At 43.6% G+C, this 18,291-nt stretch overlaps 1 long non-coding RNA gene across 2 annotated transcripts in view; it reads right to left on the bottom strand.

Annotated features, from left to right (window-relative positions):
• Positions 1-18,291, bottom strand: part of LOC135418486 (uncharacterized) — a 361,572-nt gene that overhangs the window by 148,506 nt on the left and 194,775 nt on the right. For both annotated transcript variants that reach the window (XR_010432475.1, XR_010432476.1), the window contains exon 3: positions 13,096-13,211. This is a non-coding gene — a long non-coding RNA (uncharacterized LOC135418486). The remainder of the gene's footprint in view (positions 1-13,095; positions 13,212-18,291) is intronic.

Raw genomic sequence — 18,291 nt, forward strand, 5'->3', positions numbered from 1 at the left:
TCGGGATTTTTTTTCAAAATGTAATAAAAACCTGCATATTTGTCTGTTTATTTTTAAAACGCTTAATTTTGGGGGTGCCTAAGCCTCCTCGAAATGAAAAAAAGAACCCCACAGATGATTTTGAGAGTTGCATTAGCAAGTAACAAGCAGAAAGTTTGCAACTCCAGCTCAAAATTTTTTCCTTCACTCAGAATTTAATAATTACAGAACTTGCATACAGTTTATTCTGAACTACTACAGTTAGTAAGAGCTTCTACATAGTATTAGTATTCGTGGACATCAAACAAAAAACTGGCTGAGGATGGCATATTTCCCTTCTAACAGGAAAATTGTTGTGTGAAACTGTACATAGTTCAAACAACTTCAAAAATAATGTTTAATATTTAAAGAAAAGTACTAGTCAAGGGTTCCATAACTTCAGTAGATTTTATCATGTATTATTTACCTACTGGAGACCCTGAAACCTGCTGTATAACAAAAATGTAAAGATGGGTGCTGAAGTAGCCCTTCTAATTTTATGAGAACACCTGAAGGAGGGGTTTGATTTTATGATGCATGTGGAGGATTATGTTAGCAAAGAAAATATTTGATGGCATTATTATGTTTTTATTCAATTAGATTTACTTATTTTCAGTCACACCAGACTGAGTTAGGTACTTCTGAAGTGAAGCCTAAAGAACAGAGAGGAAAGAAGAAGCTGGCCTTCCTCAGTGCCCAGGCACGGTGCTGCTCTCTGCCCTGCCTGGCCACTGCTCTGGCAGGCTGGAACAGAAGCCCACCAACTATATTGCATCAGGGAAGCAACTCTAGATGTTAAAAATCACAATATGTGGAATTAAAATTGATTTTAAACCCGCATACATAACTCTCCAATGAGACTGCACTGTATTTTAGAAGGGAAAATAAAACCAAATTTCCAAAGCCTCCAGCCGGAGCTGCCATAAATAAAACTCCAATGGGACAGAGACACACGTTCTCAAGGGTGCAGCAAAACACAAACAAGTTTAAACTCTTCTGCGTGGCCTTCCAAAGGCGAGGCCTGCACGTGTTTCCTGGGAAGGAGCCTCCAGGGCCAAACCCCCCCTGAACTAAAGAGCCTTCCAAACCCCATCTGAACTAAAGAGCCTTCCAAACCCCACCGAACTAAAGAGCCTTCCAAACCCCCCCTGAACTAAAGAGCCTTCCAAACCCCCCCTGAACTAAAGAGCCTTCCAAACCCCCCCTGAACTAAAGAGCCTTCCAAATGCCCCCTGAACTAAAGAGCCTTCCAACCCCCCCTGAACTAAAGAGCCTTCCTGCTGGGCCCTCCCCCAGCTGCTCTGCTGGTCCCGAGGCTGCCCCAGCAGAGCCCCTCACCCAGAGTCCACAGCCCCACTGCAGCGGGGCAGAGCAGGGGCACCCTGGCACACCCCAGTGCCACATCCTGCTGCTGGGGCACCCTGGCACACCCCAGTGCCACATCCTGCTGCTGGGGCACCCTGGCACACCCCAGTGCCACATCCTGCTGCTGGGGCACCCTGGCACACCCCAGTGCCACATCCTGCTGCTGGGGCACCCTGGCACACCCCAGTGCCATGTCCTGCTGTTGGAGCACCCTGGCACACCCCAGTGCCATGTCCTGCTGTTGGAGCACCCTGGCACACCCCAGTGCCATGTCCTGCTGTTGGAGCACCCTGGCACACCCCAGTGCCATGTCCTGCTGTTGGGGCACCCTGGCACACCCCAGTGCCATGTCCTGCTGCTGCTCCAGCACTCCCCAGCTGGGCTCAGCCCCTGCAGCAGCACTCTGGGTCCTGCACACCCCAGAGCCATGCCAACACTCCAGCACTGATCCCACCTGACTGCAGACATTACACTGGCTCTGAAGGGGAATCAATGAGATGTTTCACTCACAAGTAATCTTCAGTCCTGCATGAGCACAGAATGGGAAGCATTGGGACAGCAATGGATTTGCTATTATTAAAATTATTCAGAAAATATCAAATAAAGACTAACTTTAAATACTTTGCTATTTGTTCATGGTTAGCCTATAAGCAGCAAGATTTATTAAGCATTTACTCATTGAGTAAACTGCTGTGATTAATTTTTCAGTCATCAGTCTCCTTTGCTCACAGAGACATTTAAAGAGCATGTGCAGTGAACATTTTATGAGTCAGGAAGTTAGACAAGAGGAAGATGACCTTGCCTGACACAATTTCTTTATGAGCCCATCTTCTCATTGATCTATGGCTCCACCGAGTAGAATTATGGTCTCGGTGCTGCCCTTGGAACACGGGTCAAGTCATGCCACGAGCATACATTCCTCCTTGTCAAACATCTAACTGATCCCACGGTTTGCAGAGCCAGTACTATTACTCCAAATTTGATTTGCATGTTTTCAGCAAAGAGGTGCCTGTGTCTGTACATGATAAGTAGCTGCACCTGCCTTCAATTTGCTCTACTACATCTAATTTCCTAAGTGAGGAGTTCAAATACTATGAGATGGCAATCAAAGACTAGCAAGATTTCAGAGGCAAAGGTAAGGACTGAATTACTCTAAGCTTTCAACCTGTGTTTCCCTGTCCTTGTCCAATTTCTTGACTAAAACTGGGAAATAAAGACGCAGCTCGACTAAATATAGTTGTCATCTGTTCACTGGGAAGCTGCAGGGTAGAAAAATGTTTTATCAAGACATGATGCCTTATTCTGGAGGCTCTGAGCTTTATCACCATTGTTTTAAAACTGACAGAGAATTTATTTTAACTTATAAATACAAGAGGGTACAGTTAATATAGATGTGTGTGAATCCCAGAAAACATGTCTGCTGCTTTGTTTTTAACCATTTTTTGTTGTTGTTGCAAAGTCCTGTGTTTGTGGTTACAAATAAACACAATGCAAATAAAGCTTTGATATCTGTTGTGTAATTCACATTCAATACTTGCTTCAATCACTACTGCCTGGCTTGGCATCACGCGTTTGAGCCCCAACTGGAAGCAATTTCAACCATCAGTATGAACACAGGATCAACACACCACAACACATTCCATGCTGGTACATTAAGCTTGGTCTTCTAAGGGCAAAAATTCACTTATAGCCTTTGCTTTCAATTGGAGTCTTAAATCCCACAAGAAGTATGTGATTTCCCAAAATGCAGAATAACTTTTTTTCCTAAATTGTACTTATAATTTGATATGAAAGATTATTCCAATGCAAACAAAAAGTTCAACAGAGCTTTCCAGTATGAATATAAAGAAATCATTATCCTCTCAAGATGTTTTGCTGTTGGACCTATGAATTGCTGTATAAATCACAGGCTCTTCATTGCAAAAGAAAATTTGCTCTGAAATAATCTGAGAGATAAAGAAAATGTAGAGAACAAAAGCCACAATGGAACTAACTAGCAACATGCAGTCATAAATAGAGGGCCAAATATAATTTCCTATTATTTTATATTAATATATTATCCTCTTTTTTTAACCTTCTAGCATTACCTTATACTACACTTTCCCAATTTTCATAATGTATTTCTGTGGGCCTGAGCACTCTATCTATTTTTTGAATCCTCAATTCTGCCACTCCATCACAAAAAGAGACACAGGACAACAATATATTCTGGTGCTACTGAAAAGTAAGGTAAGGGCTGTTCTGTCAGACAGGAAAAAATAAAATTTAGAGTAAAGAAACTAGATAATTTATCTAATATGATTAGATATAATACCTAGTAAAAATGCACCACTTCTAATATACAACTCTTCCAAAAAACGTAGGAGTGCAGAGAAGAGAGAATATTTAATACAATTTTGTCAACAGAATATGAAAAGTCTTATTAGTTGTAATTACTTGATTAATTTTTCTTCATTTGAATTAGATTTAGTTGGGTTTAACAGTCACCAGGCAGAGAAGTGATAGAGTATGTCTGACTAGATGGAGATCCTGTCTGAAGGAGCAGCTCAGCTTTTCCAGCCCACTTTCAAGCTCATGCTGGCCATTTGTTCCCCTCGGGCTGGAATGCAACATGCAGTGCTGCTCCCTTGGAACATCTCATGTCCCCCATGACACCACTTCCAAAGTTCCAGCTGAAGCCATTTTCAGAGCATGGTCCCCAATGCAGCCTCAGTGCTGACAGACTGACTCCCCAGCACCTCGTTCTTTACAGACACTAATGCTTGACAGCATCATCTCTAAGGGGCCTCAGGAGGCACCCAAGGTAAAAGACCAACATGTTAAAGTCAGAGTAGCAGAATAAATTTACCACCTACTAAGCTAATAATTTTATTATTAATATGATACATTTATTTATTTCTAAGAGCTGACAATGGCTGAATACATTGCTGAAAATATTCCTGACAAATTTATTAATTCCATCATCAGATATGCCCCATGACAGAAGGTCAGTACCTAAGATTTCCCTGCAATTTTAAAGGAAAGAATACACTTTAGTACCAGGGCAAGCCAAAATAAGACTGGAGAGCCCATGGAGCCATTAGTCTCTAGAAATTGGTCCTAACCTGAATACTTATAGAAATAATCTCACCTGGTGATTGTTTGCTAAGCCCACAAAAAATTATTTACTAGTTTCAATAGAATTATCATCACCAAAAATTGGCACTAGTACCTATCTTTTTGTCTTGGGAGTGACAGTAAATCAGTTAGAAACAAACAGCAAATTCCAGCCAGCAAAGTGCCTTTTAACCTTCTAAGCACGTGGACTGTGGTGTTATCGAGTCTCTGGCAGTAATTTCACTGTCAATAAATAAAACATACATCAGATATGATATACATGGACATTTTCAAGACAAACGAGTTCTTACTGAAAAAAAAATGATCCCCATGAGATACAAATTTAGCTCTTTTATATTCCTAGTAAAAATCAACCCCGGTGTCTCAAGAAGAGGTATGAAGGAACTCGCAGTGAATGCTTTAATTCAGGATCTGTCTCTCAGTGCTTTCCCCAGGCACTGCCAGGAGAACAGGGCACACCTGCCCTGGGCTGTGCTGCCTGCAGGCTCCACTGCACTGGGGCAGCACCACACGTGCTCCAGCACAAAAAGGAGTAAGATGCATTTCAGGAACTGCCCAAAACACTGGTGGTTCGGGCTTTTGTTTCTAATTAAAACTTAATAAAAATATACTGATACTGCTTTCCTAGCAATTTCTCTTGGCCCACTATTTTCTCAAATGTCGGTGAAAGGGACAAACTTTACACATTATCAGCTCTTTCAATAAATTAGGAAAACAAATATGAACATAGTATACCATATTCCTATATAATGAAAAATTGATTATAAGCAAAGAATTGCATACTGTGCTAGTGTTGTAAATTACTTCCTCTGTGGCTTTTACAACATTGCCTATGAACATAATTGAATGTCACCAGTTTATGTTTGCAAATACAATCCCAATGACATTGCACCTGGGAGCGTGTGCACACAGTCATCTGTTATGGAGAAGGATCTAAACATATGGCCTGTTGATTAGGGTCTGGCCCCAAAGCTATCACAAAACCCTCCAGCCAGTTTTCTGCCAGACTAACCCATCACAATAACTCAGCTCTATCAAATAGGAGCTTCCCAACACCAACTGAGAAAGCAAATAGCATTTGAAACAGCCACCTCAGCTCCAAACAGTGAGCACTGGAGAAGGCAAAGGTCAGAGACTCACCTCCTACCAAGAGAAAACTAGAGTGGGTCCTATCCTACACTGCTATTCATCTTACCAGGCTAGCCTGTAAAGGCACAGGCTTTAATTTCCCCTTCAAGACCAGAATTGTACCAGCACAGCCACCTTTCTGAGTATATGGGCAGCACCTGTATGTTCAAAGTTAAGCTGATTCTTTAAACATAACTGGACCTCAGGCACATGGTTCTCATCAGCTGTTTAGGGCAAGTAATCTGTGGCTCACAAATGCAATGCACGTGTCATCACCTGCACAGGCAGAACATGCCTCCTTCCCTCATTTCTGCATGGGTTTTCCTGAATAGGATAGTAATTAAACCACAGAAATTAAACTGTTGGTGAAAATGAGCAAACGTTCCTGGGAATTCAAACAGGATAAAACATTTAAACTTTAAATAAATACCTTTGGAAAGAATACTTCCACCACTAAACAGAGGAGTTTGATGTGTTTGACATGAAATACAGCTTTTGGCAATCACTAAAGCACACTGCAGGGTTCCACACTTTAAAAATAAAGGCCTACCTGTACATTTTTTGGAAGAAACAGCAATCGGACTAAGAACTAAGCACCTGTTGGCAATGCCAAAATCTATAAATTAGGGCAGTGTCTGTTGGTGTCTGTAATTACATTTGAATTTGAAACATCTACCCAAAGTAAATTGCAGCATTTGGGCTGCTTCCTTTGTCATATGTTCCAGCAAAAGCTGGCTTAGTTTGATCTTGAAATGCTTTTAAATTGATAACTGTGAGTGAACGTGTGCAGTGGGCATGCTCATACAATTTTCCTTTGTATAAAATAAAATAGTCCAACTTGGTACTGTGGGTGATAGCCTGCTGGTAGAACACACTGAAAAGAGAAAGACGTTCCTCCTAATGAACCCTTAAAGTGAAATGTTCTGGAGGACACAAATATTCAAGCTACTAGCTGACCTTTAGAGTCACATAGGAGAGGATGTGCATAATGCATTATTCTGTCGGATATGCATTACTTATTATAAAATAATGGAGGCTTCAGTACTTTACATATGACCATTAGAAAGATCAGAACATAACCCAGCCTTCGTAATATAATTGAGTGCTGCAAAAATATCTCTAATGATTAATATACCAGACATTATGCAATGCTCCTACAAGGTAATTTTGTCCTGACACAGAATAATGATTGTTACAGAACTCGTGCAGCTCAAGACACGCGAGGCCTGCGGGCCCGGCGGCCGCTGGTAAAGCTGAACGTGGCTGTAGGAACTGCTCATTAACATCAGGGGACCTCTGACATCTCTTTACAGCAAGATAACAAAGATTTTAAAAACATGCCTACACAGAAATGCACAATTCTCCCTTCAGTGTGCACGAGAAAGAGCCTCCAAGGCCAAGAACAAACCCTCACTCCCACAGGGCCGCTCACACCCGGCCCAGGCCTGGCACACGCAGGAACAGGCACGGGGTTTGTCTCCATCTTATCACCCCCTGGAAAGGACTGCAGGAATCCAACAGCTTAAAACATCCACCTCAGCTCAGACAGGGTGGACTTACCGTAGAGATGAGTCCTGAACCCCCGTCCATGGCATCGCTCCCATCCTGCACTCCCGTCACCCATCCTGCTCCAGTCACAGCCCTGAACCCCTCACTCATCGCTCCCATCCCGCACTCCCATCACCCGTCCTGCTCCAGTCACAGCCCTGACCCCCCTCACTCATCACTCCCATCCCGCACTCCCATCACCCTCACATATCCACAGTCCTGAACCCCTCACTCATCACTCCCACCCTGGACTCCCATCACCCTCACATATCCACAGTCCTGACCCCCTCACTCATCGCTCCCATCCCGCACTCCCATCACCCTCACATATCCACAGTCCTGAACCCCTCACTCATCACTCCCACCCTGGACTCCCATCACCCTCACATATCCACAGTCCTGACCCCCTCACTCATCGCTCCCATCCCGCACTCCCATCACCCTCACATATCCACAGTCCTGAACCCCTCACTCATCACTCCCATCCCGCACTCCCATCACCCTCACATATCCACAGTCCTGACCCCCTCACTCATCGCTCCCATCCCGCACTCCCATCACCCTCACATATCCACAGCCCTGAACCCCTCACTCATCACTCCCATCCCGCACTCCCGTCACCCTCACATATCCACAGTCCTGACCCCCTCACTCATCGCTCCCATCCCGCACTCCCATCACCCTCACATATCCACAGTCCTGAACCCCTCACTCATCACTCCCACCCTGGACTCCCATCACCCTCACATATCCACAGTCCTGAACCCCTCACTCATCACTCCCATCCCGCACTCCCGTCACCCGTCCCTGGCCACAGGGAAAGGGCAGGAATGACATGGACAGTAAAGGGCTGGTGAAAAACAACTGCAGGTGGAACGATGCAGAAATGTCTTCATTTCTTTGTTATGACAATTGAGAAGCAACACTAAAAACTGATGTCCAAATCTGTCACCCAGCTGAATTGTTCTGCTGTTTGTTTGGACACAGAATGAATTCTTGCAGTTCATATGAGAGCAGCTTTCCATGAACAGCAGTTTGATACATGTTCCATGGTCTGGGTATCTTTTTCTGGGGTGCCATACTGGGCTACCACTTGTTTGCAGCTTGTATGGAAAGTATTTGCAGGGCACACATGGCAATCTGCTGAGAGTGGCTGGAAAGGATGGCAATGGTTATGAAGGCAGCCCTGGGAAACTATTCAGAACAACCAAAACCACAATTATAGCAATAAAATTTGAGTGGATATTACTTCAAACCAAGATTGGACACCATTTCAGGTGAGAAAATTAAAAGTTTTTATTTATAAGCACCCAAACGTGGGGAAGTTTTTTGCACCCATATACCATAACTATTATGACTGATGTTTCATTTGCTTCCAACTAGTAAGAAAAAGATTGTTATGACTTCAGAAATTAAGTGTGTAACATCTACTCAATCATTTTCAGAGACGAAATCTCAAAGAAAAAGGCAGCCCTTATTTGCCTAAACACAGGAGCTTCAATAAACCAAAGGCTCTCAGAAAGTCCTGGAAATAAATCCTGAAATCAGAAAAGAGGCAACTAATAACCAAGACATTCTTTCCAATGATATCTAGGAGATTTAAATAAAACAAGTGTTACACGTTTAAATTAAACTGCCCAATTAACCCCTTCCTTCCTAAAGTCATATATTTTTTTCAGCAGAAGATGTTTCTTTTCACACCCTGATTGACAGTGGACACAGAAAAGCTGATGTGATCTAAGCTAGCTTTCTCTAGAAACTCACCATTGAAGGGAACTGTTTAGAAACAGCCCAACTTTTCTTTAAATTCTCCACTCTCATACTTTGGTATTATCCAGAACAGATAATCAGATAATAAAAATGAAAGGGTAATGTGTTTCATAATACCAGCCAAACATCCTTAATAGGAAACGCATTTAATTAGTGCTGTTTTTTCTGTCAAAGGACTGCAAAAGTTGCCATGGCAGAATTCAGAAATTTAACATCACGTTGTTGAAATAAGAAAATCAGAAACAAAATACTATATCTTGAAAAAACTTTACAAAATGCTTTGACCAGTCGGAGTTTTTAATTATTATTTTGAAAATCAATGGAGTGGAAGAAATCCTTCAAAAAGAATGAGCAAATCATTTTTTTTAAATCCCAAACCTCTCTGCTCAGCCATCAGGGCTGTCTGGTGTTCCCAGTGAGCAGCCCCAGGAAAAGAGAGCAGCCCTCTGCAGCCCAGCACCTCCTGGCTGGACCAGCAGCACTGTGCAGCAGATATTCCAGGAGCTGGATTAAACCCATTGTTCTAGGAATATTGCCTCTTGGGTATGCTTGGGGAACAGCATTTACAGACTGTGAAATGAAAAAAATTTATACCTAAAGGGAAAAATAGAAAAAGAAAGAAAAAACCCCTCTATGATTTCACTTCTCTTTTTCTGGAACAAGTTAAGAACATACCAAGATATTGCAGTTTGGAGACAACAGTGTCAAAGAGCTGAGAGGCAGCTGACACACTGCAGTTCCAGTGCCTGTGTTAGCACTGTTCTGGGAAAGGAACCCACTCCCAAATTTCTTGTGGAATTAGCCTATGCCTAGCTTTTTAACCATGCCTAATGGAGATCCTTTAGATTGAAATTCTAAAAGTGCCAGCCCAGGAAAAATGAAAAGGTACTGAATAAACTTCACTCATTTTCTTCCTGGCTGATGGGAAAGTGTCCTTAAGCTTCAGCATACTTTAGCATTCTTTAGTCCATTTAGGGAACTTTCAGACATCTCTTCTCTTTCTTGTTCTTCACTTTAAAATTTTATCCATTTTTCCCTTTTCCTTGGCATTACAGTGTAGATGGAGTCTTTCAACTCCATCTTTTCATGGGCTTAAATCACCCAAAGAGGCAGCCACAGTTATGTATGGAAGTGCAAAGGAAAACGTGCAAAAACTGATTCAACAAGAAGAGAAAAATTAAGACATATACAATGAGGAGACTTCTGTTTTTACAGAAGCCACCTATGGGAACAGCTTGAAGACATTTTGCACAGCTCTACTTTTATGTGCTTGTAATACAGACACGGATTGATTATATCACATTTGGCCTTTTCTTCATTATCTACAATTCACAATGCCTTGGTTGCTGATTTTTTTGAGATTTATAAATAAAACAAAGATCAGAAACTTGCAAAAATTGGTATATTGCTAAATTAAACTTTAAAGGTGCATTTTAAAGTACTGTTTTCTTGCATAACTAAGGCAGAAGATGTTTTGCTTAACATTTGCTTTTCAAGTCTGCAGTTGTTACCACATAAACAGCAGCTACAGTGTACTCCCCTCTTTCATTAGCTTATTCATAGCTTCCTGTGAAAAAGCTGGCACATCTCTGCATCTTAAAGTAAATATTTTATAGTGAATTCAACTTCATTATTGATTACAAGGCATATTACACTTGAGTTCTGTATGCACAGAATAAAGCCCAAAATCTCACAGTTAAAGTATCAGAGAAAGTTTAAAACCAAGAGATGATGTTCTACCATGGTGACAGGGATCCAGGCACAGGAATGCACTGGGAATAGACATCAGTTTGATAAGAATTCTACCCTTTACTGATCAGTCTGTTTGGGGATGTTCACCTGCTGCCTGCAGCTTACACCCTGCCAGAACCAGAGCCCAGGGCAAATCTGTGGACACCATGAGAGGATATGTTTACATATGTATTTACAGCTAAAGGAAGAGAATTTTGCAAGTAAATAAATTTATCTGCAAAGAAATCCCATTAGTAAAACTTGGACTAGAGTTGTCATTGCTGTTCCAGTCCCTCCAGGAAGAGAGCTGAACCAGGAGGGAATTCTCAGTCAGAACAGCCCCCGGGGCTGACTTTGATTTTATTCTGGCATTGTGCACCTTCCTCAAGAGCAATGCTAAACAACAGATGGAGAAAGGAACTGTGAGACTGGGTCATGTTCACAGGGTGAGACACCAGGGCTGGAAAAGCAGGAGCACAGAGGAGGGAGGGTAAAGAACCAACAGAGTGCAGCCCTGCTGCAGCTAATGCCCAGCAAAGGCACTCTGAGAGGCACAGCCAGGGGAACACAGGAGCTCCAAAACATCACTGGGTCATGGAGCCCCTTTTCATAAAACCAGCATTTCTGTCCCCAATCTTTGTTCCTCATTTAGTACTACAGTGCAGAACTTGTACAGTTTCAATGAAGTGTTTCTAGACTGCACTGTCAAATATGTGCCTGGGAGACTTAAGTGTTAACTAGGGCTTGCCAAACCCCAAAATCTCTGTTTCTATTAAAACAAAACAAACACCCAAACAAACACAACAGAATTAAAAAAAAAAAAAAAAGGACTTTTCAATATTTGGGAGAAAACAGACCACAAAAAAAGAGACCAGAGATACAGAAAGATAACCAAAGACAGCCAAATATCTCCTTAAGTTGGGTCACATCTCCCAGTGGAAAGTTCAGACAAACAAGGATATGTAAAAATTATAATTTATGGTTTTGATCAATCGTTACTACTAATAGTAATAATAATGCCTTTTGTATCATTAAAAAAATATTTAACCATATCAGAAAGGTATTAAGGTATTGCACTGAACCACTTTCAGTAGACTGCCTTATTTATCTGGGCTAAACTTGACATTCCTGCTAACTCACATCTAGGTAATTGCTGAATATGAGTCAGAGTTGACTGTATTTAGGTGTCTACAAATTTAAATCAGAGAAATAAAAGAAAGTAACTATTTTAGCATTTTAGAAATGTACATATGCCAGTTCTAGACTCAGGAAACACTGTGTATATAGGCAGAGATTGTGTATATAGATAGTGACTAGAAGGCTTCCCAGCCTAAAAGGATTGCAGCAGAAAAAACCAGTGGTCATGAGAGCTTGCAATCCAGCTTAAGCAGCATATGTGCATACTGTGGCACCTAACACCATGTTCTACATTTACAGCACAAATTACTGGACAAAAGAGAAAGCTAAAATTTTAAGTGAAATTTAATAGAGAAATAAGTCACAGGGCAAAATCATTATTCAAGTAAGTCCCAAGTGAAAAAGAGCAATGTGGCTGATTTGCAGACTGGCCTAGCTCAGCAGCACTGCCCCTCAGCAGATGGCTGAGGCTGCACTGGAGCTCTGGAACATCAGCCTGATGCCAGCCCAGACCAACACACCAAATGCACTGAGTTACTCACTTCTAGTCTCTGCCACAGCATTGCCACAGTGCACATGAGGTCACTGCTGATGCAGCCACAGGCAGATGAGAGCTGAGAAATGCAGTGCCCTGTCTGGGAGCTCCCAGAGCTGAGAAATGCAGTGCCCTGTCTGGGAGCTCCCAGAGCTGAGAAATGCAGTGCCCTGTCTGGGAGCTCCCAGAGCTGAGAAATGCAGTGCCCTGTCTGGGAGCTCCCAGAGCTGAGAAATGCAGTGCCCTGTCTGGGAGCTCCCAGAGCTGAGAAATGCAGTGCCCTGTCTGGGAGCTCCCAGAGCTGAGAAATGCAGTGCCCTGTCTGGGAGCTCCCAGAGCTGAGAAAGGCAGTGCCCTGTGAGCTCCCAGAGCTGAGAAATGCAGTGCCCTGTGAGCTCCCAGAGCTGAGAAAGGCAGTACCCTGTGAGCTCCCAGAGCTGAGAAAGGCAGTGCCCTGTGAGCTCCCAGAGCTGAGAAATGCAGTGCCCTGTCTGGGAGCCCCCAGAGCTGAGAAATGCAGTGCCCTGTCTGGGAGCTCCCAGAGCTGAGAAATGCAGTGCCCTGTCTGGGAGCTCCCAGAGCTGAGAAATGCAGTGCCCTGTCTGGGAGCTCCCAGAGCTGAGAAAGGCAGTGCCCTGTCTGGGAGCTCCCACAGCAGCTCAGCTCTGTGAGTGTGACACCAGTATTACAACAACTGACCTTTACTGAGCAGGTGTTGAGACTAACAGGGAACAGCAGCTCCTTACCTTCTCATCAGAGAGCAAAGCAAGAATGCAAATTCCACTTGAAGTCTGCTTCTATTGCTTTATTTCTTCAGGCTTTCCTCAAAGTGGCAAACTCCACCAACAGTATTCCATCCCACCTGAACAAATATTATCTCATCAGAACAAATACTGCAATATTACAAAGTTAGCTGTAACACTGCTAGGAACATTAGGAAAATACTCTTTTATCTATATATGTGAAGCCAAATAATGATATTACCTCTGGAGACCACAGCTGAGGCTTTAGGTTGCTCTGAGTTACTACACATTAATCTCTTTTTACCTGCAGGCTGCTCACATGGCCCAGCTCTTCAGTGCACCCCATTCACCTCCTTACAGGCACAGCCTTTATTTCAGAAGACCAAAACAGTCTTGATCTTATTCAACACCACTGAATTGTCACGGTCCCTCAGGTGTTGTGATCACTGAACACAACCTGCACTCTGCAGATCTCACAGACCCCACTGCCAGATCACCAAATTAGGGCATAAAGTGAGGCTGCCCCGTGAGTTCAGTGGAGATTTAGTGACATGTCATAGGATCAGCAAAGAGCAGAAAGAGTGGCCTGCAAGTCTTGTAACACTGGGGGTGTTTTAAGCCAGAGGAGATCTCCAGGTATTGGAAAGAATGAGAGGAAAGAGATTTTAAAAGGCAACACATTTGAAACTTTCAACAATCAGAAACTGGTATGGAAAAAGCTAAGTCAAGATTTTTAAGAACTATCATAACTGTCAGTGCACTGGAAAACTCATTTGCTCAGCCCTCTTCAGAAGATCACTGATAACAGTTTAGAAAAGACTATGAGAGAAACACAGACTTTGTGAAGCTCACGATGTACATGAATTTAGCTTTACTGTTTGCTCTCACTGTGCAGTTCAGCTGCATTTACTGCTTATGAAACCAGTCTGATGAATTCAATTACTGAAGGAAGTCTGGTTTTAATTCTTAGAACTACTACTTATTTCAATTTAAATTGATTAATAATAAAAGTTATGGCATTTCAGAGGAACAGCATATAAATTAATTATAAATTGAAGCCCTAGCCCATGGCAGTAAGATACAAAGCTCCCCTTCATGTCAGCTCAGATGCAGCTTTCAAGTATATTCTAAAGGTACTTCTTCTGGATAAATATTTTACTTTATAGATATAAATTACAGTTTACTGCCAGCTGTTTAAAATATCTATGATTTGGTAAGATGAGCCTTGCTAACCCTCAGCTGTCTCCCATTTACTTGAATTGGAAAAACACTGGGTAAATTGCTGCCCATGGAGCACAAACATAAGCAACTGAAGTACCCATAATTTGTTGGAGTTTTAGATCATCCTAATTTAGATATTTTTCAAAAGACATAATGTAAAGTAGACTCCACTTAATCGCCACCCTGATAAACAGCCCTATTGGGAAGATAATACAGTTAGCAAAAGGGTAAATTAAAAGCAAAATGTAAAAGCCATTCTGCATCCATGACATAGCCATGTGTTTGGAATGAAGTTGTTTGATGTGCTGCTCACAGCAGTGTGCAGTGAGCTGCCATGGATGGCACAGCTGTGATCTTCAGGTCACTGTCTCCTGCTCTGGAATCCACAGTTACAAACTGCATCGATAGAATCGAAGGAAAACCAGAAAGTTTCTTAATTCACTGTGCCCTTGGGTAATGATGTAGATACAGCATTCCATGTGTGCTCAACAGGGCATTTAAATCTTTCTTTGCAGGTTTGATCCCATGAAAACTCCCCCAAGTGGGGATGCAGTGTATACAGTGAGGATACGGAACTGGGTCCTGTGCCAAAGCAGCAGCAAGAAGGGAACCTCGAGAGAAGAGAACTGATTGGGGCTGATCCTGGTTCATACCACACTCTGCCAAAGGCAGCTGCAGACTCCCAGGTACTGTCACCAATGAACAAAAATCACAAGCTCAAGAACCAAGAAATTCACAGATTTTCAGTATGTTACATACAGAGCCAAATATTTTTCTCCATCAAAAAAAACCATTTAATGTTTCCTTTTGAAGGCTATTTATAACCACAAAGGCAATTTTGTCCCCTTTGAGTAGTTAAAACCTTAATCTCTGGCTTTCTGGCTCAGAAGACATTCTTCATAGAGTGATTTTTAACTATTACAATCCCTTTCTATGACTCTTAACTGGGTCTGAGCCTTTCCCCTTTTTACAGGGTGCAGTGATTGCCAGATTAGGAGAAACAGAAGGCACTGGTGGCAAGAGAGAAGCAAAGGAAGAACAGGCAAGGCAAGGAGGCAGAGCTGCAGAGGTGGAGTGCAGTCAGCAGGGAGGAGAATCCTCTCGGAAAGCCCCGGCTGGCAGGGAGGATTCAGCACAGGGGGAAAGGCAAAGGCAGGCAGGAGGAGAAACCAGGCAGCCAGTGTGTGGCCAGGAGTGCCCTGGGAGTAACAACAGGGGCAGCAGGGCCCATGACTTACAAATGCAGCCCACAAATCAAAGTAACATCTGATTACCCCCATCAAGTCCAAGAGAACATGGAAATTACCTCTTCATTCACTGACAGGTTCAAGAGCAAATCCCTCAGCCCCTCAGGCCGAGGGGATTAACCAGCCATTACCTCCCATTTCCTCGTTTCCCTAATGGCCCAGTTCCATCTCCCTGGGCAGTAAGAGCTCTCCCAGCACATCCAGGCAGACAATCTGTACCAGGGCACTTACTGGGCAGCAGGGACCTGAATAACCAGCCATCTGCACCTGCCTGCCAAGCCTGGCCTAAAAGCTCCAGGGAGCTCAAGGAGCAATATTCTCAAGGTACCTCCAGCTAACCACATTTCTAAGTAGTACAGGATTACTCTCATTGTTAGGGGGTTTCTCGAACACTATATAAAATGAGATTTTTTTTTCTTTATTGTGCAGGCAGTAAAAAGTATTTCACTCTTTTTGTGTAGGCAGACAGCTCATAATAATGTGTCTACTCAGAATAACACCATTATGAAAGGGAACCTTCCATATTATGTCACAGGACATACCCAATTAGTGGCAAAACATTTGATAATCCCTATGCTTGCCTTCAGATTAGAACAAAAAAAGATAAAATAACAATTTGGTGGAAAACATTTTCATACAGGCATCCAAGAGTGAGAACATTCTGAGTTCTGCAATGGCAAAAAAGAAAACAAAAAACAAACAAACAAAAAAAAAATCATTCTTCTGATACTGCAACACCTTCCTCTTTTCTGTTCCTGCAAAAAGAAAATGCAGTTCTTTTTCATCCAGGAGTAACTGGAGCTTTATACAAATTAAATATTTGGGAGTGAAGTCTACCTTCTATTCTGAATCAAGACATGGGTCTGGCAGATTTCTGACCAATGGGAAACAATAACTACAACCATATTTTCTCTTGCCTTAGTTCCTGCCAGGATCAAAGCCAAGGCTATCAATCCTCATTTATGTTTAGATGTTTAAAATATTGCCAGTCTAATTCTGGATTTTTGAAGCAGTTGTCACTAAGCAATACCTGTAACTGTCCCACTGTACTAAACTATTTTTTCCCATCAGATACTAGTATGGCAATCCCCTTCATGTCTAATTCTTTGACAGCAATTCAGCTTTAGATGGCTTATAATGGGCTCTGCCTGAATTCTGCCAGGATTGAATTGTTATTGATTGGTATGAGGCAATGGTGTAGAAGGCTGCATTTCCACAGCTTGTATTTGGATGGGTCAGATCTTCTGACAGGTGATTTTGTTAGAAAACCTGGGGTCACTGTGGGCACTGATTATTACACACCCTTGCATTTTTTCCATCACTGCAAGCTCAGCTTCTTACTCTACAAAAAACACAAGTAGTTTTCTTTCTAAGGTCTATATAGAGGTTCTTTCAAGTAGGACATTATAATCAGTACGTTATAATTTGTATTATCTCTCTACTATGTGCCTAAAAGAATAAATATGGTGTTCTATTTGAAATCAAAGTTGCCACAGAAAATTTTTAGCACTACCGAGCTTCAATTCTGCTATTGTAACTCTTGTTGATGTAGAAAACACAGGTAATTATCACACAGAGTCTGTATATGTCAGCTGGGAGTTTAATCAACCCGCTGTACACGAATTTCAGAGGCACAAACAGGCTGAACCCCTGAGATGTGCCAGTGACCAGAGCACTGCCCACCCCTGAGTGCCAGTGACCTGAGCACTGCCCACCCCTGAGATGTGCCAGTGACCAGAGCACTGCCCACCCCTGAGTGCCAGTGACCAGAGCACTGCCCACCCGAGTGCCAGTGACCAGAGCACTGCCCACCCCTCAGTGTCAGTGACCAGAGCACTGCCCACCCCTCAGTGCCAGTGACCAGAGCACTGCCCACCCCTGAGATGTGCCAGTGACCAGAGCACTGCCCACCCCTGAGTGCCAGTGACCAGAGCACTGCCCACCCCTGAGATGTGCCAGTGACCAGAGCACTGCCCACCCCTGAGTGCCAGTGACCAGAGCACTGCCCACCCCTGAGTGCCAGTGACCAGAGCACTGCCCACCCGAGTGCCAGTGACCAGAGCACTGCCCACCCCTCAGTGTCAGTGACCAGAGCACTGCCCACCCCTCAGTGCCAGTGACCAGAGCACTGCCCACCCCTCAGTGTCAGTGACCAGAGCACTGCCCACCCCTCAGTGCCAGTGACCAGAGCACTGCCCACCCCTGAGGTGTGCCAGTGACCAGAGCACTGCCCACCCCTGAGTGCCAGTGACCAGAGCACTGCCCACCCCTGAGAGCCAGTGACCAGAGCACTGCCCACCCCTGAGATGTGCCAGTGACCAGAGCACTGCCCACCCCTGAGATGTGCCAGTGACCAGAGCACTGCCCACCCCTCAGTGCCAGTGACCAGAGCACTGCCCACCCCTGAGATGTGCCAGTGACCAGAGCACTGCCCACCCCTGAGAGCCAGTGACCAGAGCACTGCCCACCCCTGAGTGCCAGTGACCAGAGCACTGCCCACCCCTGAGATGTGCCAGTGACCAGAGCACTGCCCACCCCTGAGAGCCAGTGACCAGAGCACTGCCCACCCCTGAGATGTGACCAGAGCACTGCCCACCCCCTGTGGGAAGCTTCCTTATCAGCCTGTTCTTCCCATCACTGCAGACTCAGTTTCTCCCTCAGCAGATGTACTTCTTAGCATTGTTGGGTAAGACAGACCCATTCATGTTGCATTTCTACACTTAAAAATGCC

Source organism: Pseudopipra pipra, chromosome 9, assembly GCF_036250125.1.
Source record: "Pseudopipra pipra isolate bDixPip1 chromosome 9, bDixPip1.hap1, whole genome shotgun sequence".
NCBI classification, from domain to species: domain Eukaryota; kingdom Metazoa; phylum Chordata; class Aves; order Passeriformes; family Pipridae; genus Pseudopipra; species Pseudopipra pipra.